The sequence below is a fragment of the Polypterus senegalus genome, chromosome 6 (genome assembly GCF_016835505.1).
Source record: "Polypterus senegalus isolate Bchr_013 chromosome 6, ASM1683550v1, whole genome shotgun sequence".
NCBI classification, from domain to species: Eukaryota; Metazoa; Chordata; class Cladistia; order Polypteriformes; family Polypteridae; genus Polypterus; species Polypterus senegalus.
Genome location: NC_053159.1, coordinates 26,284,664 through 26,309,305, shown reverse-complemented (window position 1 = coordinate 26,309,305; position 24,642 = coordinate 26,284,664). Strand labels below are relative to the sequence as shown.

At 37.2% G+C, this 24,642-nt stretch overlaps 1 protein-coding gene across 6 annotated transcripts in view; it reads right to left on the bottom strand.

The window, feature by feature from the left end:
* LOC120530889 (kazrin-like) overlaps nt 1-24,642 on the bottom strand; it is a 690,431-nt gene that overhangs the window by 446,483 nt on the left and 219,306 nt on the right. The window contains exon 1 of one of the 6 annotated variants that reach the window (XM_039755651.1): nt 13,829-13,962. The exons of the other annotated variants lie outside the window; for them this stretch is intronic. The gene's annotated coding sequence lies outside the window, so the exon portion shown is untranslated. Of the gene's footprint in view, nt 1-13,828; nt 13,963-24,642 lie in introns of those variants that run through there. 6 annotated transcript variants of the gene reach the window in all.

The following is a 24,642-nucleotide window of genomic DNA, read 5'->3' as shown; positions in this document are numbered from 1 at the left end:
ATTGCCATTTTTGCCCATCAGTCCACACTCAATAACTCATAATGACAAAGTGAAAACATGCTTTCAAAAAAGTTTGCCAATTCATTAAAAAATCTAAAGATGAAATCTCTCTTTCATAAATATATTCAAACTCTTAATTCAGTATTCTGTAGAAGCCCCTTTGTCAGCAATGACTGGGTCGAGTCTTCTTAGATAAGTTTCTACAAGTTTTGCATACCTGAATTTGGATAGTTTATCCCATTCTTCCAAGTAGAAGTACAATTAGATTGGATGGGGAGTGGCTATAAACCACCATCTTCTAGTTTATCCATCGATGCCCTAAGGAAATCTTTTTCCTCATGCTTCCAGAGTCCTTTAAACATTGTGTGGCTAACTCCAAAGTGGGCTGTCAAATGCCAAATAGAGCCAATAGTGGCTTCTATCTGTTCGAACTACCATAAACGCCTGATTGATGGAATGCTGCTGAGTTGGTTGTCTATCCATCAGGTTTTCCCATCTCATAAGAAGCTCTCTTAGAGTGACCATTGGTTTTTTGTTCAGCTCCTTGACCAAGGCCATTATTGGAAGTTACTCAGAAAAGCTAGGCAGCCAACTCTAGGAAGAGTCCTGGTGGTTACAGATTTCTTCCTTTTCAGAATGTCTGAGGTCACTTTGCTCCTGAGAACACTTAAGGCTTTATAAAAGGTTTAATCCACTTGCCCTGATCTATGTTTCACCACAATATAATCTACATAATTCCTCTGACTTCATGGCTTGGTTTTTGTCCCAACATTCAGTGTGAATTGTGAGACCTTGTATATAGAGGTGTGTGTCTTTTTAAATTTACCAGAGGTGGACTCCAATTAAAGTTCTAGACACATCTCAAGGGGAATTAAAGCAAACCACAATCTGGAGTTCCACAGCAATGGGTCTGAAAACTTACATAAATAAGAGATTTCAGTTTTTGATTTTTAAAAATTAACTTTTTTAAATGCATGTTTTCATTTTGTGATTAACAATTGGTGAGTGTTGAGCAGTGGGCAAAAATGGCAAATTTATCAATTTAAAATTGAATCTACAACAAAATAAAGTGTGCAAAAAGTGAAGGGTTCCAAATACTTTATGAATCCACTGTATAAACATTTATGTACACAGTACATATAATTTACAGCATATATGAAAGCTAAATTGATGGGGATAATTTAAACATAGAATAACTATTTAAAGTATAATCAGAGTGATTGACTAATACAAAATTATACTTGCTGTACTCATGCCTCTATAGTTTTTAACCATTATGTACCGAGCGGTCCGTTTTAAGTATGTTTGAAAACAAAATACTAAAATCTTTACTTCATCATTTAATACCAGGAGCACACCAAAAGAGAGCTGGCATGTTGCAGAGGACACTAATGTCTAAACAGAGGAGTCAGATTGCCCTCTACTGGGAAGGAGTAGACCAGACGTGCAGCACTGCAACAGAGATTATAATCTAAAATCCTGAAATTGCTATTAAATATCATTTAAAAGAAAAAGTCAGTATTTTTGGGCAACTATACAAGTACAGATGTCCAAAATATTCAAATTTAAAACCTATTACTATGGTGTTTCTTTCTTCTGACTAAGTTGCTAGTACACCAATGCATTATTAATTAGAAGAGCTTGGCAAACATTGTTTTTATTGTTATTGCATTGTTTTAATTTTGCATTGTGCTATCTATCTAGGTATGCTTATGTTTTTTAGCTTCTCCTACAAAACTAATTTTGTTCTGCAATGTGTAGTCTGGTTTTGAGATTTGCTGGGCAAAATTCTGTTCCCTTAGTTTATATCATATGTATGCATCATAGCCCATGTCTATTCAATGCTATTGAGTCAAGTAACTAATCCATTAAAATGTAATTATATTGTATAATGTTGTTTTTCTAATAGCTTTGTGCTAGCTATTCACTACTTCAATGCCGAACTCTTCACGGCATTCATTCTAACAAGGAAAGAAGAGAATGCATATTCACTTCCAGCTAATAGGCCAAAATTCCACCCACTGAAGCACAGAATATTTACAGAAGGGCGTTTTCCCGCTTCATGCAGCCTCTTTTGATCATTAACATATGCTGTGAGTACAGTATAAGTATACAGGAATTTACAGTATTAATTGGTTCATTTTTTTTAACTGGTTTACTGATGGGTTTACTATGTGAAAAACGATTTACAGAAAATTGAGGAGGTCACTTGTCATTTCCATTCTTTTTTTTTGTGTGCCCCAGATATAGTATGATACCATAGACAATTTGGTTCTTTTTATTACTGCTGCCAAAACCATGACACTGTTAAGATTTTTTTCTTTTTTATTAGTATTTAAAGCGGTTTCTCATTTCTCCTCAGATTCATGTTCTGAGTGATCTTTAAGGTTTTTTTTTTTTTTAACCTTGGCTCAGTTTTTCATAAGTAAACAAAAAGTTAAAAGTTGTTACTGTCATACACCAATGAACCAAAGCCCCCTTTTTGCCGTCTAATTCCAGTCAGAAATCAACTTTTAAGGAGCATAGGCCCTTGTTCTGTGCTTTTCAATATATTTCTTTAACACTATGCTTTAGATAATGCAGTAACAGATTCCTAGTTGTAACACCATGACCTTCAGCCCACACACAATATATAAGCAACCATAGCCTATGATATAAAAGTACTCTCTCAATCACTCTATTCTCACTAATATATTCTTACAAATTAGTTGAAGATTATTTACTCTTCAAGTTACCATATCTACTGTAACGCTCTGGATGTGCACTTTTGTCAACTGGCCACATTATGCAGCAAAAAAGATGTAATACTATCAAGAGATAACTGGTTTACCCTGGCATATCTTTACATAGTACAGTATTTGCATACATTAAAACACAGTAATGGATGGTCACAGTTGTTAACCTGCTCCTTTCACGGTGCACTAACATGGACAAATACTTGTTATCTAATTACAGATACTATAGTGAAAGTATGCATTACTGTTCTAAAAGGGTATTCTAGTGCTCCCCCTTTTCCTTTACAGATATCCATCTATCCACTTTCTAACAGGTTTATCTAGCAAAAGGACATGGGGAGCTCATCTCTGTCTCATGAGGTCATGAGCATTAGGTCTAAGCTGGGAACAAAACCTGCCATCGCAAAATAAACTCACAAATGCTCATACTGGACCAACCTAAAATGCCATTTGTCATGAGGGTGGGCATTTAAACAACTGTATGTTGTGATTTGTCTTCTTATTTTACATATGTTATTATGGAATTATTCTTGGTAATGATAAAGCAATGTGATGGAAGGCAAGGATCGGCTGGGATGGAAGAATGGTAACCTGAATTAGAGGCCCTTATAGTGGATGGAGAACATAGGCAGATGGGCATCCTGGACAGAATGACTTTTGTTCTCTTTTCCAGTCAGGAGGATATAATGGAAAAACAAAGTGTGCATCCAAGGATGATGAATTCCCCAGTGCACTGAGTGGCAGCATCACTCCAGTGTATCATCAGTATAAGAAATGGCAACATCCATCCAGAGCAGCTCTCACTTAGACACCCTGGGCTGGATGGGGGATGTAGTTCTGGGGGGCTGACCTAGTGGGGACCTTTTGGGCCGCTAGACAGTGTGATTGTAAAGAGGCTCCCCTGTCAGATGCAGGGTCCATCTGACACAGAAGTGTTTCCTCACTACAGTGCTGAAAAAAGCAGAGGTTCCAGAAATATGGTCCAGGTTAAAAGGGGTCCTCCAACTCACTAGGAAAAAGCTTGCTTCTTAGGAGTGTATCCTCGAGTGCGGAAGAAGAGGTAGCCTTCACCACACATTATCTTATAAAAAAAAAAGAAATAAAAGGCCATTTGAACCTCGGACTATGCCACAGAAGTTGGTACTACTATTTAGGGCTCTTAACACCCTTTAGTAGCCACAGCATGTATTTAGAAAATATCTTACTAGTCAAAAGTAAAACTTTTTTTGTAACCTGCTCTACACCGCACATCAGATCAGTACCAGTATAAGATAAGGACTAGGGACCTCCTCATAAAAAAGTTGTAAACATGCAATGACAAAAAACAAGTCTGTGCTAGCCCAAAATCTGATTTGATAGGCATTTCAAGGATATATGTCTTGTGTATGCGGGACTGGTCAAAGGCCATGAAGCCTGAACATGATAGGAGACTCTTCCCTAAACTACAACATCCTATTGGTCCAAGAGATGCATCAGGGGAGCACAAATTCGGGTTATACAGAAGTCAGGTGTCTCTGTCTCTTATTCCATCAAGACACCATGCCAGTTCAGGAGACCAATCACCTTATGGCAAAGAGCCACAGGCATCCTAGTAAGAAGAACTACTATCCAACTAAGCTATATTTGTCACAATCACTTTACTTTGCTTCTGTTTTGAGCACAATTAGGAACCTTAAGTTAGAGAATATTAATCTGTTCCACTTAAACAGAAATGTAAAATTTCTCTCTGCTTCTTTTGGTATTGTATCTTAGCCACCATAGCAGTCAACTCTGATGATAACCCTAAGTAGAGCTCTGGATTGCAGCTGTTTCTTTGTGACAGGCTGGTAAGTATAAAAGGACTATATTATGGATTTGGGACATTCTGTTCTGGTCTATGTAATCAAGAATCTGAAAGTTAAAATAAGATCACCCTATGATCCTTCCACGATTAAACAATATTAAAACAATATTTTAAAAATGCATATTTCCTGAAATTTGTTAGAATGAAATTGTGTTTCTCTTCAAAACTACCTATCCTAGCAAAAACAAATGTAAAGGACACTCCAGGGTATAATCATGCACACTGAACCAATTTACAGTTACTTATCATATATATATATATATATATATATATATATATATATATATATATATATATATATATCCATCCATCCATCCATCCTCTTCCATTTATCCGAGGTCGGGTTGCGGGGGCAGCAGCTTAAGCAGAGAGGCCCAGACTTCTCTCTCCCCGGCCACTTCTTCCAGCTCTTCCGGGAGAATCCCAAGGCGTTCTCAGGCCAGCCGGGAGACATAGTCCCTCCAGAGTGTCCTGGGTCTTCCCCGGGGCCTCCTCCCGGTTGGACGTGCCCAGAACACCTCACCAGGGAGGCGTACAGGAGGCATCCTGATCAGATGCCCGAGCCACCTCATCTGACTCCTCTCGATGCGGAGGAGATATATATATATATATATATATATATATATATATATATAGTGGCAGATGGCTGAGATAGTTTCTCCCCTGGATTGATAGAGGGCAGCCACCTTGGTTTCCGGTGGGGCCACAGGACATGAGCATGGGTGCCCAACCCTGCTGGGTCCTGTGGCTACCACCAAGGGGTGCATGGATGCTTTCAGGGCCCTATTCAGCCGCACTTTCGCCAGTCCCGGAATTGCAGCCAGAAGAAGCTCACGATAGATAGATAGATAGATAGATAGATAGATAGATAGATAGATAGATAGATAGATAGATAGATAGATAGATAGAGATAATATAAAGTTGACTGACTTGTTCCCACTCATTAACAAAAACACCTGTTCCCATTTAGACAAAAAGGTGAAATTTGGCAGGATGGTACATCTAGAGTAGTAGGTATCCTCTAAGAAAGGACATTTCGATATATCAGTATTAAATTGTAACCCGCAGCCAAACCTCCAACACACACAACAAAACACTAAATAGTCCCAAAATCTAAAAATGCTTTGAGTGATTTGATCGAATTTGGTGACGTTATAGGAAAATTAAAAGTAGCTAACCTATGTTTTTAAATTCCCTTCTACATATCCTGGATTCCCAGTTTTGCACCAACCTGGTACTATACATAGACATCTCAGTCTTGACCACTATACTGGCATTATTTCTAAAACGTAGGTTGTTATTTTCCCACAGAAAGGAGAGGCAGCCAGCTGACTTACGACTAACAAACGTTTTACTTATACATTACATGTGTAAGGACAGCAGACTCAAAGGATTATTGTCTTCAAAATTCTAATCACACAAGCACTTCTATTTTCCTAGCCTCTGTTAGCCTTTAGCATATCTTTCTTGTAGCTTTTATGTCTAAAATTTAGTATAGTAATTCTAAAATGAGTACTTTTATTAGAAATTCTTATTTTGCAGTATTTTGCAAAGCAATATTCTAAGATGTGCTCTAAGCTAATGTGTTGTAAAAAATAACTGAATTAAGTTGCTTCATGTTTCTTAAGCATGTCTATTAAATGCATAAATAATCTGAGGTTATTACATAAATTCCAGTGAACTGCTTGCTTTAAGCAGATGTCTTACAAATCTGTTTCTATATTCAAACAATGGATTCAAAATTACTTGTCACTTTTCTCTACCAGTTGCAGTAGACACATTGAAAAAAGATGAGCAATACGAAGGTATAAGAACAGGCGAGGTCCACAAACTGTTTAACACCCATAAATGAATCTCAGGAGTGTTTTAAATCACTGATAATAATTTATCAAATACTGTATAATCCTATAAAACACAGTTCTGTACCAGTCCCAAATTATAACTAAGAATGTTTAAGCTAGTCTACATTAGAAGTGGTGTGCAGTAGTACATGAAAGTTATGAGCAAAGCACCCTTTCACTCTAATGCAGGTGGGAATAGGGAGTTAGAATCAGCATTTGCAGAACAAATGAAGAATGACAAATTGCTTTGAATATGACAAAAAAAAAAATTACACTATAAAAATAGTCTGATTTACATGTTAAAAACTAATTTGCAATACCTTTACTTTTATGTCATTTCAGAACTTCAGACACTAAAAGCATACTGAAAAAAATGAACCCTGCAAAACTGCAAAGGGCAATTAAAGCCATCCAGTATAGCACAGTAAAACAGGTGGAGAACTCAGACATTTGGACCAGGTTTTCATTGGTTATAGATCAGATGTAGAAAGGCTCAAATATCTGAACTGCAACCAATGTGGTACTGTTTTCAGTTAAAAAGGCACAAATCAGCTTGTTGTAACATGATTATTTAATACTTCTTGGCCAAGCCAACTTGTTATGTAGAGAGAAGCAAGATGTGTGCTCTGCTAGGACTAAGCAAAAAAAAAAATCATTGAAATGTATTGAAATTGGTTGTCAAAACATTCATCAGTATTATTTTGTAATTGGTAAAGGCTTAATACAGCTTCATTGACACAGCAGCAAATTATAGAAGATTACGTGCATCCAACATACTGCCTCACAGAACATTTGAAATAAGTGGGAGCTATATGAGATACTGTATCTACCAGAATCGGTGTGATTAGTCAGCATGTCTGTGTGAGCATGGTGGCAGTGCCGCTAAAAAAATGTGCATAGTTCTAATATACCATTAGTCACCACTTATTTTGTAACAAACTCGGTTTTAAAACTACCACATATATTTTATTTGGTGTTTAAGTGGATGGGGCAGTGGTTCACTGGAAAGCACTGCTGTCTCATTGATTCAGTGTTCTAAGTTTTGAATTTCCCATCCAGATGAGGTGATAATCTGTCCACTCTGTGTTTTTGACAATTTTTTGTTATTCCAGTTTACAACTCAAAGGTGCAAAATTGCAAAATTCAACTTGACCTCATGTCAGTGAATGTTTGTCCAGGGTTAATTCCACCCTTGCATCTAGTGCTGCTGGGATAGGGTGTAGCCTCTGCATCCCTGAACATGACTAAGCAGATTCAGAGAGATATGGATAGACACTATATTTTTTCAAGATGGTGGAAGAACCAGAGACAAAGAGAACGGGCAAGAGGAGAATAGGGTGAGCTCATCAGTCAAGTCTATGTTTCTAATTTTATTTTAGTAACAATGCCTCTGACATATGGAAATGTGATATTTGCAGATGGTATGAAAATAAAAAGAATAGCAAATGCAGTGGAGGCAGGACTTTCTCTCACACACACATATAGACTGGCTTAGCCCTATGAAGAAGTGAATGTGCTGCCATCACATTGATACAACTTCCTAGTTTTGAATTATGATACAATCTTTCTCCTCTCTGACCCAACACCTGTGATCTTTTCTTGCTGTGCTATCGTATTTGGAGTGCTTTGTCCACCTCTATTCCATGGCAGGCATTCTCTTTCTTTTTTTCCAATGTTGTCATATTTCTGTTCAACTAACACATCTATTTCTCATGTCAACTTCCAGTCAATTTTCTGCCCACAGAAAACTGAAGATGGCTAAAAGGAGCTTAATTTAACAACCACCACTCCACATGGAAAAGTAACATTCAATCTTTTCTTCATTTCCCTAAACTGTGATGCCTGAAATGAAATCATTTTTTAAATGTACATCTATCTACCACATGGAATCTGTGTCATGTATTCTCTACATTCAATTTGTTGTTATAATCTACTGCTGCTCTTTACTTCTCTTTTTAGAGTGTAGACATTCTGAACATTCACATATTATCTGACAAACCATTTACTTGCTCTTCCAACTCAGTGTCTATACCCTTTCTGAATAGGACACTGCTTGTGCAATGGGCCTCTTTTCCAACCATTTCAGGCTCTTTTTTCCGCACTATTTCAGTGAATGTTTTCCTTTCCTGCAGACTTTAAAAAGCTGGTGTGATACCCATTCATAAGAAGCCATCTCCTAACACTGATTAAAAAAAAAGTGTAAACTTATTGTTCTCTGCAAAGTGTTGGACTAATTGTAAATCACTTACTTTGTTCTACTATGAAGGTTCCTTACTGCTTGGTAATTTTACATTTTCTCGTCACTAAAATGTATTTTTTGATTTATATGGAAACCATAAAACTATTGATTTTAAAACAACCTTAAAAAAGGCATACTGTATTCCCCCCAAAAAGAAATCAGTGTCATTCAAGTTGACCTGTGAAGAAACTTAATTTCTTGAGCTAATACTGTCAATCTCATTTTTTCAGTAATTACCCACAGATCAAGGCCTTAGGTGAGGACAGGAAGGTAGATCATCCAGTAAACCAGAAGCTTTGTATTTAGACTCAGCTCACGCTACAAGGACCAGTACCCTGTGCCTAGAACAGCTGCTGCTGCTCCAATCTGCTTGTTGATCTCGCATTCCCTTTTTCCATCATTCGTAAACAAGATCCCAAGATGCGTGAACTCCTCCACTAAGGGCAGCTGCCCCCTCCTCACCTTGGGAGAACAATCCATTCTTTTCTGATAGGGACCCTGGACTCACTCCTGGAGCCAGGCCTAAGGGTAGCGTGGGCCAGAGCTGAGAGTGGCATGAGCCTGGCAAGCTCCTGGTGGTCAGGCAACTCAAATAACTCAGCTGAACACGGTGAAAAATGGGGAAGTGGAGCCATCTTGTGGTGCTCACCTCCTGCAACATGAAGGGTGAGCATAAGGTGTGATTGCAGTTTAGTGGCAAGCATAGGTGGGAACACCTAGACGGAGAAGACCCTGGCAAAATATTTAAGTTCTTTTGATATATCAAGCGGGTGCAAACTGTAAATGAAAAGGAACATTTGCACTATGATATTTACTTAAGACACCCTTTATGTGCTCCACACTGTAAAAATATTAGGCATTTGAATGTCAGATTCACTTGTTATGTATTATGACTTCAAGCATAAAATTACTATCATCAAGGATGTGAGAAGATCATAAGATAACTGAGATACAGTATTTTTCAGAGGGACACAAGAAAAACAATGCTGAGAACTTGTTTAATGTCTCGATTTGTGCTAATAAGTGAATGGCAAAATGCTGGGCAAGTCCGAACCCTGTTAAAAACTGGAACACAATGGTAAAAATCAGAATTGTTGTCGGAGATGGCTAAAACACTACTGAGGCAAAATCCAAGAAAAAACTAAATGAACAGCAACAGTAAGGTTCAATACATCTGAAAAACATTCATGTTTTAGTTTGATTTAGGGTGTGCCAGCTTCTCCCATACACAAGGATATATCTTGAAAAAATGTATATATGCATGAAACTAATCCCATAAAAATGATACCAACCAGCTCGTTAACATTAGGTGAACATCTTGGTCACTGTGTACAGTAAGCACACTGTACAGCTTTTTATATCCTTTCCCATAGATGGCACAGTTGTTTATATGCCAACTCAGCACAAAAATGGTCAATAATCAAAGAATATGCATTTTTGTTTAATGTACCATAAAAAATAATTAAAGTTGATTCTTGAAGAAACAAAGGCAAGAGGCCTATCATTATTGGACTATTTCAGATTGTTCTTGCAACATTAAACTTTGCAGTATTGGAATTCAAACAGACCAAGAGATGAATCATAAATCTAAAATACCAGAAAAGAGCTGTTAACAAGGAGGTACATGAACACCACCAAATCCCAAGCACTAACCAAACTCGAGGTCAAAAAAAGAATTGCAAAACTTTTCAAGACTAGAATTCACTGAATAACTTTTGTTTATCCACAATCCTAAATGAATCTAAATCCTTGGAGTCAGCGTATAAAGCATTGCATTGCTACCGTCACAATGTGCTACGTCTGGGCCTCACCCTCCAGCAACTATGAGTTGCAACTTGACAATGAGAACACCAAAATGGCATGATAAATGAAAATGCCTAAAATAATTAAATATATGAAAGTCTGGATACACAATAGTCTGGATGCAATATTAACACAGAAAGTCTCTGGAATTCAAACCATTCAAAAATGTAAATGAAGAGCACAGAAAAGATGTATTACATGCATAATAAATTTTTAACAATGTCTCAATTGTAACACAGATTATTTCAGCATCAGCAACTACAGTTGCCAAAACAGGTAAGATGACTGTTGATATGACCAAGAAACTCGGTAGTACGAGTAAAAACAACTACAGAAATGCCATCTGCACCTTCACCTAAAATTGTTTCGCTTTCAGACAAACTAGCTAAACAATAGTCCTCCTGGGTCACTTTCAATAAAGAAACTAGGTCTTGCCAGCATTTAAAATGCCACTTTAGTAATATCATGCAGTGCAATCCCAGAAAAGTACATCCCAGCAACTGGGCACAACATTCTAGCAACCAGTCCCCAATATGGCAGTGTCTATGAGGAAAACATGATGGTGGCATAAGAGAAAGTGAATCGTTTTTACACAGGTTCTTATTTAATGCGAGAAGCACCAACTGCAATAGCCATTTCTGTCTGTGTATCTGTATGTCCATCTGTACACATGAACCAACTTAGCCCCCTGTGGACCCTTTTACTTTAAATTTTGCACACATATTCTACAAAGAAATTTTCCCAAACAGTTCAATTTCTATTCATTTATCTTAAGCTGAAAGCACGTTTTAAACTTTTGAAATTTTAAAATCTCCAATTGAGAAGCACTGGCGATTCTGCAAACTCATCTGTCTTAAAAGAGAGAAATATTCTTTGTGACTTTAACTACAAATTAGATTACTGCTTCAATTTTATTTTGACAATAGTTATAACAACTTCTATATTTTGTGTATTTTCCTTTTGTTCACCTCTGATAGCCACTAACGTTGGCAAACACATCCCCAAACTAAGTTAATGAAACACCAGCAGACTGCTTGCATGGGTAGGAAGTTGCGGTCTTGGGCGGAGTGTGCAAATCTCTGCATTAGCAAATTGTTTCTGCTTTATGAAGTCTGCCCGATTGCTTAAATGCAGATAAATGAGAACCAGTGCAACAGCATCTCACTCCTCCTAAAGCTTTAAGTTGTAGCAGGTAAGTTAAATGATCTTCCTAACCATAAAAGTACAAAATGTAAGAAAAACAAAAGGTTATCTACAACAGATATGAAGGAAGTACCTTGTGGCACTTAAGCAGTTATGCACAGAGTAAATCAACGCTCACTCACTATTAACCTTACACTAAACCAAACTCAATGCTGCATTACCTTCAGATTATAGAAATTCATAATTTCATTGAACAGTAATTTACCATCAGAGTGCCACACTCACTTGCTATCCATAACGGTCAGACGCTATAATAAAGTTTTCCTCTTAGTTGTGTTAGTCCCTACCATTTCTCTTCAGTGAATGGCTCTGCAATTCCCATTTCATTAAAATAATTATGGCCAGATATGCCCAAGCAAAGAAGGAATGCATTGCATAAGTTTTTTGTTTTTTTTTTATTTAGAATAAGTTAATCAGCAATTGCAAATCGTCAATGTGTGAATATGGGGTATGTGTGTGTGAAAAAGAGAGTGGTCCTTGGGATGGATTAGAGTCCTGTCTAGGACTATTTTCATCCTTTTGCCCAATTCTGGTGGGATAGCCAGAGGTTAAAAATTTGGTACATAATTCCTACACTTCTTACTTGCATGGGGATGTGATGAAAGATCTTTCATATGTCTAGCACACAAAAAATCTCAAACACTATACTAGTAAGCTATAAGAGCTTTTAGGCATTTTTTCTTTCATGTGGTGAGAGGACAAATTATCATGCAATCTGGTAGTAAAGAAATATACATTGTATTATGAGGAGTTATTTTTTATTCATTTTCTCTCAATATCCTAAGTTCTTTGAATGCATTAAGGTGCACACAATGTGAAAGTTCATAATAGGTTTAAATTATAGATAAATCACACAGTGAAGGCCATCTCAAATTCAAATTACAAAATAGAAAAAATATCTGAAAATATATATTTTTTTAATTCTTTTATCATGCACCTCCAGGTAGTTTGTGTCTGGCCAAACTCTTTCATTCACCATGATCATTTATGCATCCAAACAACCTAGACTGATTAATCTGATCAAGCAACACCAATATCCAATGTCTTTACAAAGCCTTTAAGCCTGCTTGAAAGTGTGAAATTAAGTTGTCTATCATGATCCTTTTTGCTGCAAATTAATGATGGCAGACAAGCCACATCTTAATTAGCCATACATTCTTTTTAAAAAAGAACTGATGTTTAGTTTAGTGATCTTTACCCACTAGGTAGCATCAACAAATGAATGTCTAAAAGAAGTGTGGAACTCACACCTAAAAAAATAAATATCTGGATTAATGGAGTTAGATATTAAGAACAAAACACCCTTAAGTACATAAAACTTTTTAAAATGACTGACATTATATATGATATACAGTATAAGAATCACCTTTAAATGTACTGATTATTGGCACAATGATATCCTGTGAGCCACATTCTAAACTATACTGTAAAAATAAAGTGCTTAGGAGAAAACACCTGTGGGAGAAAGGAGCAAAGAAAACAGCAGCACTTCTTATAACTTTCATTTCTAATGGCAGATGCATATGTGCTCTGTAAGTATTTTCAGAGAAATGAAATTTCATTTTAAAAAGGGCAAAGTTTTCTTGTAGGCAGGATGACTACATCATACCTAACTTTATAAGATCTGTAAAAGAGCTAATCAGAAAGAGAAAGGAGAAGGAAGAGACAGGAAGAGGAGAAGTGAACCCAAGAATGCTCTGACATGTTAAACAACACAATAAATCGGTCGTCTAAAAAATCTTAACATCTAGCAGTACCAAGGTACTTACATATTTTGCTTATGGTACTATTTATGATATTAATAATGCATGAACACAATTTCTCTTCTGCCTGTTTTAGTCCTCTGTCATTTTGCCAGAGGTCATAGGTATAAAAGTTAGTGTAACATAGGAGAACTATAGCACAGATTTGAGGCATTCTGTTAAGGTCTACATTATAAAGAGTATAAAGGAGAACAGGGTCATCCTAGGACCTTACCATGGCAAAGTAAAACATTTTATCATATAAAAATTGTAAATCCTTTTTAATACAGTATTATAGGTTGAGGCTATCATTTTTAAAGTGCCTCACACCTTGAGTAACTTTCATTTGGGATCTTCACCTTGAAATGGCTCAGCTTTGAACATATAGCACCAAACCACATTTTTTTTAAAGCAATACTCACTCAGTTTTACAGCATGATGCAAGCATATTTATGTTCATTGTTCCATAAAGTTCTGCTACCAAGGAAACCCACATTCAGAGTACTGTTCAGTAGCTATGTATTATGTGGCAGTATGTAATTATTAATCAGAAAGTCACAAGCCCTAAAAAGACAGGATTTTAAAACTAAATACTGGGGGTAATGTATTGGAAAGAAGAAATAATAGTCACAACAGATATGAACAGATAGTCAAATTAATAATCTATATAGAAAAAACAAATTTTCAAAGGTTAAATTACTCTTCTCACTACATAAACAAAAAATATGGAAGAAGCTGCTTTTATTGTCTTACAACATATTTATCTTAGTGCATCAAAATTCTAGAGCTCAAATTCTTTTTCAAATGGGGAATAAGGAAATTTTTTTTATTCTCACTAATGTGGTCATTAAAACACAATTTAAAAAAATACCTATATCCTAATATATCACTGAAGAAGTATGATTTATGTCAAATATCTGACTTTATTCTTCTCTGCTACAGAGCCAGATCGAAGATTATAAAACCAACATTATGTAATTATATTTTATCTTTATATAATGTAAAGACTGTTTCTGAAAGCCCTTTACATGCTATTATTGAAATATAAATCTAACAAATTTACCATAAACTATGCATTAGCCTTACATGTTAGAATTCAAAAAAATAATTGCGCCTGATTTGGTGTAGTATTATTAATACAAATGCACACAAATATCGTCACCAGAACCATTCCCATGGCAACCAGAAAACCATTTACCATCTCCTACATACAAACAATAGCTTTTATGTTTATCCAAACAAGAATACAGGTAGATTGATAATAAAAAGTACTTCCTTGACTCCCCAAGTGACACAAATTCAAGAAGCTAATGAGGGCAGTGTTGACTTTTAAGAAGAGACATACTGTATTTTATAATCAATACTATTCAGATGGAAAGAACTCTCCATTTTTGAACAGCATATCAGAACTGTCCACAAGAAAAATCAAAGACAACATACAGTATATTAGTAAAAATAAAAGAAAAATTAAAAGATAGGCCAACACTGAATCATACAAGATCTTTCAATTAAATAACAAGACTGATACAATAACTCACTTTTATTTATTTAACAATTCTAACACTTGTCCCCTTCAATATACTCTCAATTCGCAATTACACACCAATGCAGTCTTGGTATCCACTAGTCGATAGTGTGAAGCAGATCAATCGTTTCAAGACATCAGATGTTTTCTTTACTTCTTTATTGCATCCATTGACTAAAAATGCGTTCCTTTAATTTTAAATCGCATATTCATCAGACCACTAGGACAGCATTTTTTCACTTAAGAAACATAGCAAAAGTTAGACCTCTTATATCATTGAAAGATGCTGAGAAATTAGTTCACGCTTTTGTTTTCAGTAGACTAGATTACTGTAACGCACTCCTCTCAGGACCACCCAAAAAAGACATAAATCACTTGCAACGAGTACAGAATGCAGCTACTAGAATCCTAACTGGGAAAAGAAAATCCGAACACATTTCTCCAGTTTTGATGTCACTACACTAGTTGCCTGAGTCATTCAGGATTGACTTTAAAATACTGCTTATGGTTTATAAAGCCTTAAATAATCGCGCTCCATCTTATATATCGGAATGCCTGACACATTATATTCCAAATCGTAACCTTAGATCTTCAAATGAGTGTCTCCTTATAATTCCAAAAGCTAAACTTAAAAGAAGTGGTGAGGCGGCCTTCTGCTGTTATGCACCTAAAATCTGGAATAGCCTGCCAATAGGAATTCGCCAGGCAAATACAGTAGAGCAGTTTAAAACACTGCTGAAAACAAGTTACTTTAACATGGCCTTCTCATAACTTCACTTTAACTTAATACTGATACTCTGTATGTTCAATTCATTACAATAACTATTCATAGTGGCTCTAAAATCCGTACTGACCCCAACTCTCTTCTGTTTCTTTTTCCGGTTTTTGTGGTGGCGGCCTGCGCCACCACCACCTACTCAAAGCATCATGATGCACCAACATTGATGGACTGAAAGCCAGAAGTCTACGTGACCATCATCATCAGGTCCTTCCATGAAAACCCTAAATACAAAGAGGACTGTTTGACTTATGTTAGGTAGATTGCCCAGAGGGGACTGGGCGGTCTCGTGGTCTGGAACCCTACAGATTTTATTTTTTTTCTCCAGCTTTTGGAGTTTTTTTTTTTCTGTCCACCCTGGCCATCGGACCTTACTTATTCTATGTTAATTAATGTTGACTTATGTTGATTTTTTATTGTGTCTTCTATTTTTCTATTCATTTTGTAAAGCACTTTGAGCTACATTTTTTTTTATGAATATGTGCTATATAAATAAATTTTGATTGATTGATTGATTTAAGCACCGATTTCAATTTAGGAAAAACACACGTGCATGAGACATGCAGTCTTCCTCGTAAACCTCAGTAAGCATTTGAAAAGATTCAGTTGGTGCTTTGTTCAATTGTACTAAAAGTTTCAAATTGACACGTTGCTTAGCTTTTAAACTTAGCATGATTCTTGGACACACAACTGCATTAACGGTGACTGACAATCAACTAAATGGCAGAGTGTTATTGTTTGTCATGAAGGTTTGGACAGGTTTAAACCTACATGGGAAGTGCTCATAATCAGGTCTCACTGCTTTGTTTAAGAGATAGAAACTCATTATTTAGTAGACAGACCTTGTATGTTGTATTGAACTTTGTATTTATCTTAACAGGTAACGATTCAATACAAAAAGGGCCCTTCCTACACTAAACTGTTCTATCGCTATAAATGTACCAGCACCTCCAAACTGTCCAATCTTCTACCACCAGTGTCTCTTGATGCAGACTATTCATATTCTTAATACCAAATGACTTTTCCACAGCAGACTACTTCAGTGCAGACAGTTACAGTTCATTTCAAGGCCCAGTTACACTTCTGCAATAAAGTATGCTAAGCATTTGCACAAAAATATGATTTTGAGAAAAAAATATCCCTTGAAAAAAAAAGTAAAATAAAATCATGTTTATTTGTTTACAATCAATAATTATATGTAAAGATTATTGCCACGACTGCTGAAGGCCTGTGTGTTGGAGCTGGGGAGTCCTCTACAGCGCATCTTCAACCTGAGCCTGGAACAGGGGAGAGTCCCGAGGCTTTGGAAAACATCTTGCATCACCCCAGTCCCAAAGGTATTACATCCTGGTGAGCTGAATGACTTCAGGCCTCTCGCCCTGATGTCACATGTGATGAAGACCATGTAGCAGCTGCTGCTTCACCACCTGAGGCCACAGGTCCGCCACACCCTTGACCCTCTGCAGTTCGCATACCAGGAGGCAGTGGTACTATAAGAATTATGTTTCTGGACTTCTCTAGCGCCTTCAACGCCATCCAACTTCTGCTCCGTCGGGACAAGTTGACAGAGATGGGATTAGATTCACACCTGGTGGCATGGATCGTGGACTGTCTTACAGACAGACCTCAGTATGTGCATCTCGGGAACTGCAGGTCTGACATTGTGGTCAGCAACACACGAGCGCCGCAAGGAATGTACTTTCTCCGGTCCTGTTCAGCCTATATACATCGGAATTCCAATACAACTCGGAGTCCAACCACGTGCAAAAGTTTGCTGATGACACTGCTATCGTGGGCTGCATCAGGAGTGGGCAGGAGGAGGAGTATAGGAAGCTAATCAAGGACTTTGTTAAATGGGGCGACTCAAACCCCCTACAACTGAACACCAGCAAAACCAAGGAACTAGTGGTGGATTTTAGGAGGACCATGTCCCTCATGGACGCTGTGATCATCAGAGGTGACTGTGTGCAGAGAGTGCAGACCTATAAATACCTGGGAGTGCAGCTGGATGATAAATTGGACTGGACTGCCAATACTGATGCTCTGTGCAAGAGAGGACAGAGCCAGCTATACTTCTTTAGAAGGCTGGCGTTCTTCAACATCTGCAATAAGATGCTGCAGATGTTCTATCAGATGGTTGTGGCAAGTGACCTCTTCTTCGCGGTGGTGTGCTGGGAAGGCAGCATAAAAAAGAGGGATGCCTCACACCTGGACAAACTGGTGAGGAAGGCAGGCTCTATTGTAGGCACGGTGCTGGACAGTTTGACATCTGTGGCAGAGCGATGGGCACTGATCAGGCTTGTGTCAATCATGGAGAATCCGTTGGATGCACTGAACAGGATCATCTCCAGACAGAGGAGCAGCTTCAGCGACAGACTGCTGTCACCGTCCTGTTTCACTGACAAACTGAGGAGATCGTTCCTCCCCAACACTATGCGACTCTTCAGTTCCACCCGGTGGGTAAACGTTAACATTATACAAAGTTATTGTCTGTTATACCTGCCTTGCACTCTCTACCTTGCATTTTTTAACTTGCAGTGCATTTTTATCATTATTTAATTAATATTGTTTTTATCAGTATGCTGCTGCTGGAGTATGTGAATTTCCCCTTGGGGATTAATAAAGTATCTATCTATCTATCTAATACACACTCAATTGGTAGCAGGAAAAGTACTGAGTGGGGCACAGGGTTGCAGTGATCAGTGGTGCTGCCTCATGGGTCCTTCAGTCTTGTTCAAATCCCATGCTCAGTCATAGTCTGTGTGGTCCTTGCTTGTTCTGCTTGGGTATTGGGTCAAAGAAATACACTGCATGAAGATTATTTTAATACAGGCTCAAACTCACAATAATTAACCATTACATACACGAGGAACATGAGCTGCAGATATAATATACATTCATTTTAAATATGTACTGCAAATTGCTCATCTTAAATGGGATGTCATAAAATGAACACTACTGAAACAGTCAGCACTCAAGACACTTAGGGTCAGATGTATAAAACTTGCGTGCACACAAAAAGAGGCTTGACATGTGCATATGCAGCTTTTCATGCACATTTTCGAGATTTATAAAAGAAAACTTGAGAGGATTGCATTTTTTAAAGCACCTCTGATCCATCCATATGCAACATTTCAGAGACACTGGGAATGATCACACCCTTGATCAAGTAGGGAAATGCAGAGAAAAAAGATAATAGATGGCTCATGCACATAATAATTAATGTCTCTGGGCAGTTATTAGAATGTGCATAACAAACATATTACATCTTAAAAGTGATAATTATGATGTACAGACTGTATTTTAGTTCCCTTTTAAGATGGCCAATGCTGTTTATTTGCACATAAAAACTTTTTGGTTCTTCATCTGTTTTTCTTGGTTACCTGTCGTCACTTCTCAGGGAACTGGCAAACAAGTCAGGAATATCACAGCCAAGCTTCACTCCATCTTCACTCCCACTAGGCTAGAAGCTACTACCTTACCGGCATGACACTAAATTCACTTTTGATGTGATGTGGGTGTGCATACATAAAACAAAAGATATATTTGCAAAATAAAAAGGCAAGTTGCAGCAGTTTCCACTTTTCCTAATGTAATCAGAGCACTTTACTACACTCACAATGCAACAAGGGCATCTAATGAGAATGAAGCTGCTTTTGTTAACGTAAGTACATTCCATTAATGCACGCCTTTTCCCCAACTCCCAGAAGACAGTGGAGAGGCGCTATAATGATCTATAATGATCTTGCTTAGTCAGTTGCAGAGCACAGCCAGATCTTTTTGGATGCATGTTGTGGGGTCACCATACATCAGAAAAGAGGCTGCTCTGCCATACAGTGAAGTTCTCCAGTATCATGATTAAATATGCAATCAAATAAACGCTGTGGAAATTGCTGGGCTGGTCTTCAAGGTGATCCGACCAAATCAAGAAGCTAATTAAAAGGCTCAGTTATTGGATGCACTCTGGACGCCCTTGGAGGTAGTAACAAAAGAGACAATTAAAACAAAACTGAATGCCATTATCTGTGGTGGGCTGGCGCCCTGCCCAGGGTTTGTTTCCTGCCTTGCACCCTGTGTTGGCTGGGATTGACTCCAGCAGACCCCCGTGACCCTGTTAGGATATAGCGGGTTGGCTAATGAATGGATGGATGGATGAATGCCATTATGAACACTGTTACGCATCCTCTCTGTGACACAGTGACAAGGACGACTTTCAATCAATGCCTTATTCAACAGAACTGTATCAAGAAATGCTGAAGGGACTCCTTACTCCTACATAATGCCTCAATAGGACGGGGACTGTCAAGTTAGTAGTTTTCTTTCATTTTATTTTTCTTTCTTTTTAGTTATTATGGTGTGTACTTGAGAAGGGTTTGTGTTGTTTGTTATAGTAAAAATAATATGTATTTATTTATTGCACATCTATAAAAAAAACAATTACCCTGGGGCCAAATGAAGTTCTTTTTATCAACATTTCTACTTTGACTACCTACCTACCTACCTAAATACTTGTTGAAATAGTTGCACCCCTTCAATGCCTGTAATATATTGATTTAAATTGTGTTTTTACTTACTCGAACCCAGTATCTTTTAGACAATTCTTTTAGAATCCTAAAAAAAACAGGCTGCATATACGTTTTTTGCAATTTATTAGCTGGGGTAATTAGGATCAGAAGGAGCGTTGACCAGGGGGAAAAAAAGGTTTAATGCAAACATGACATTACTCATGTAATCATTTTTAAGTTTACATGAAGAAAGGTCTTTTTAAATGGGATGCATGCTGCACATAAAAAAGAGAATAAAGACTACATAAAACATGAAGAGTAGCCAGACGAGATGTTTGCCAGTTCCCACTAAACCTGTCAAGATACAACACCTCTGCAGACTGGAGAAATGTTAAGCAACTATGTACCCAGATTTGACTTGATATTCTCCATGGTCAATGTCCTGACATAAACATATATCAAAAAAACTCTTTTTAAATTTCCAAATCTATTAAGACTATTTTTCTCATATATTTGCTACTTTAGCTACTTTCTAATTTTACTGTGTTTTATTAATTTTAATGCTTTATATTAATATTGATTCAATATTGATTGGTTGGGCCAAGGTATTGTGTAAGTAGCACCTATTGTGGGTGATTGCAAATAGCAAATAAGCAGCTGAGAAGAGACATTTTCAAAAAGTAGCAGCATGTTGAGTAGGATTCTCCTTTGGTGAATGGCGCAGGTCTAGCTCAGGTCTTGAGATTAACATTTGGTCTGCTTAAGCCAAGTTATGCTATATTTCTAAATTCTTTTGAAATAAAAATCATGTTGATATCTTGTGTTCTGGAGATATTTAGGTTAAAAGTGCAAATGCCCAGCAAAACTGAGAATTTTAATACCGGTAAGTATGTTTTTATTTATTTACATATTTATATGTAGTAAAATCTTAAATTTTATTGGCCTATATTTAAAGTTAGACAGTACCAAAATAACCACAAGGTTTTAGAGAAATAGGCCTGGTGGTTTTTGATAGATGGATGAACAGACAGATAGAAATGTAATTTTAAATATACTGTATAATATTCTGCGTAAAAGCTTCCTTAATTCCTTTACTTTCAATAAACAGAGACATTTACATAGTGAAAGCCAACATTAACTTAGAAACAAAGACAATATTAAAGGCATTTTGATTTTTGCTCAAAAAACTTGAAGCCCTCTATTCCCTGATGATCTGAACATAGTTTTCATGTGAAAGCAAAGACAGATGTTGTATGGACACATTTACAGAATTCTTAAATTTGCATAAGCACAAATTATGCTTTATATGTGTGCCAATATTGAAACTAACTCTGCTTACCATTCAGTGTTCTTTTTAGCTGCAAAATAAAATCCTTACAGGATTTTTTGGAGCAAGGCAAATTACATGTGCTGAATTATTTTTAGTAAAGACAAAGAGAAAAAACTTCAAATGTTAAAAATCTATGTTTTATCTATTGTATTTTGGTAATATTCTTTGTATACAATAAACATGAAACAAAAACACATGGTAAAAGATCACCCTGAAGATGACTCCCAACTATTATTGTGAAACTGCCCAGAAACTGAGCTAATTTAACCCTACAGTACCAATAAACCTGATTTTATGGCCAAGCCAGGGTTTCGACCCAAACTCATGTGCAAAGTGCACCTTTTTATCTCCTTTCATTCTCATTCATTGTTTTTTATAATACTGTTTTTGTTCAGTTTTATTTGTGTAATTATATATATTCTTTTAAACTTGTTCTGTTAACTTTTTAAATAGTTTCTAGTTTTCTAATAGGTTCATGTTCCTTGTATATTGTGGGTGGATCCCCCAAGAGACATGGCTACCCATCCATCACACCGCCCATGCAGCACAATTCAGTTTCAATGCACTGTAGTGTTTGCTGGTTATTATAATCAATTGGCTGAACAAAAAACGAATTACACTGCTACGCTAAAATAGATAAGCCACACGCCGTGGCGCAATAGTAGAGGCTTCGCCTCTAATGCCGATGTCCGAGGTTCGATTCCCAAGAGGGGATGCACTGAGTATGTACGCACGCATTCTTATTCATTTTAATTTCGCATCCCCTTGGTTTGAGACGTATGAAAAAATATGCGGTTAACGCAGAAAGACAGATTACCAATTGAAGCTTAATGAATAATGGATACTTTATTCGCGATCAATGATTGTTTTGGTAAAGCCATACTCAGTGTACTCATTACATGAATGGTAAAAAAGTAAGAGCGAGGAGAGGGTAACTTATTGAGGCACGCAGGCAAAACAACAATAGCACACATATATATATGTGTGTGTGTGTATATGTATATATGTATGTATATATATGTTTATATATGTGTGTGTATGTACAGTATATATGTATATATATGTGGATGTATGTGTATATATGTATATGTACATTATTTTCAAAATGTTTCCTTTTCTTTTTCATTACTTCACTACTACTCCCTCACAAGCTGGTATTTCTAGTATATATATATATATATATATATATCTACATACATACATATATATATCTACATACATACATATATATATCTACATATATATATATCTACATACATACATATATATATCTACATATATATATCTACATACATACATATATATATCTACATATATATATCTACATATATATATCTACATACATACATATATATATATCTACATATATATATACATATATATAAACTGCTCAAAAAAATTAAAGGAACACTTTGAAAACACATCAGATCTCAATGGGAAAAAGAAATCCTCCTGGATATCTATACTGATATAGACTGGGTAATGTGTTAGGAACGAAAGGATGCCACATCGTTTGATGGAAATGAAAATGATCAACCTGAAGAGCCTGAAGTCAAAGACGCCCCAAAAATCAGAGTGAAAAAATTATGTGGCAGGCTAGTCCATTTTGCCAAAATTTAATTGCAGCAACTCAGAATTGTACGCAGCACTTTGTATGGCCCCTGTGTTCTTGTATACATGCCTGACAACATCGGTGCATGCTTCTAATGAGATGACAGATGGTGGTGTGGGGGATCTCCTCCCAGATCTGGACCAGGGCATCACTGAGCTCCTGGACAGTCTGAGGTGCAACCTGGTGGCATTGGATGGACCAAAACATAATGTCCCAGAGGTGTTCTATTGGATTTAGGTCAGGAAAGTGTGGTGGCCAGTCAATGGTATCAATTCCTTCATCCTCCAGGAACTGCCTGCATACTCTCACCACATGAGGCCAGGAATTGTCGTGCACCAGGAGCCACTGTACCAGCATAGGGTCTGACAATGGGTCCAAGGATTTCATCCTGATACCTAATGGCAGCCAAGGTGCCTTTGTCAAGCCTGTAGCGGTCTGTGTGACCCTCCATGGATATGCCTCCCCAGACAATCATTAACCGACCACCAAACTGCTCATGCTGAATGGTGTTACAGGCAGCATAATGTTCTCCATTGCTTCTCCAGACCTTTTCACTTCTGTCACGTGCTCAGGGTGAACCTGCTCTCATCTGTAAAAAGCACAGGGCACCAGTGGTGCATCTGCCAATTCTGGTATTCTATGGCGAATGCCAATCGAGCTGCATGCTGCTGGGCAGTGAGCTCAGGGCCCATTAGAGGACATGGGGCCCTTGGGTCACCCTCATGAAGTCTTTCTGGTTGTTTGGTCAGAGACATTCACACCAGTGGCCTGCTGGAGGTCATTTTGTAGGGCTCTGGCAGTGCTCATCCTGTTCCTCCTTGCCCAAAGGAACAGATACTGGTCCTGCTGATGGGTTATGGACCTTCTATGGCCCTCTCCAGCTCTCCTAGAGTAACTGCTTGTCTCCTACAATCTCCTCCATGCCCTTGAGACTGTGCAGGGAGACACAGCAAACCGTTTGGCAATGACACGTATTGATGTGCCATCCTGGAGAAGTTGGACTACCTGTGCAACCTCTGTAGGGTCCAGGTATCGCCTCATGCTACCAGTAGTGACACTGACTGTAGCCAAATGCAAAACTAGTGAAGAAACAGTCAGAAAAGATGAGGAGGGAAAAATGTCAGTGGCCTCCACCTGTTAAACCATTCCTGTTTTGGGGGTCATCTTATTGTTGCCCTCTAGTGCATCTGTTGTTAATTTCATTAACACCACAGCAGCTGAAACTAATTAACAACCCCCTCTGCTACTTAACTGACCAGATTAATATCCCATAAGTTTCATTGACTTTATGCTATACTCTGATTAAAAAGTCTTCCTTTAATTCTTTTGAGCAGTATATATAAATATATATATATATAATAAATATCTAAATATAAATATATATATATATATATATATATATATATATATATATATATATATATATATATATATATATATATATATATATATATACACAGTAATCCCTCCTCGATCTAAACTAGAC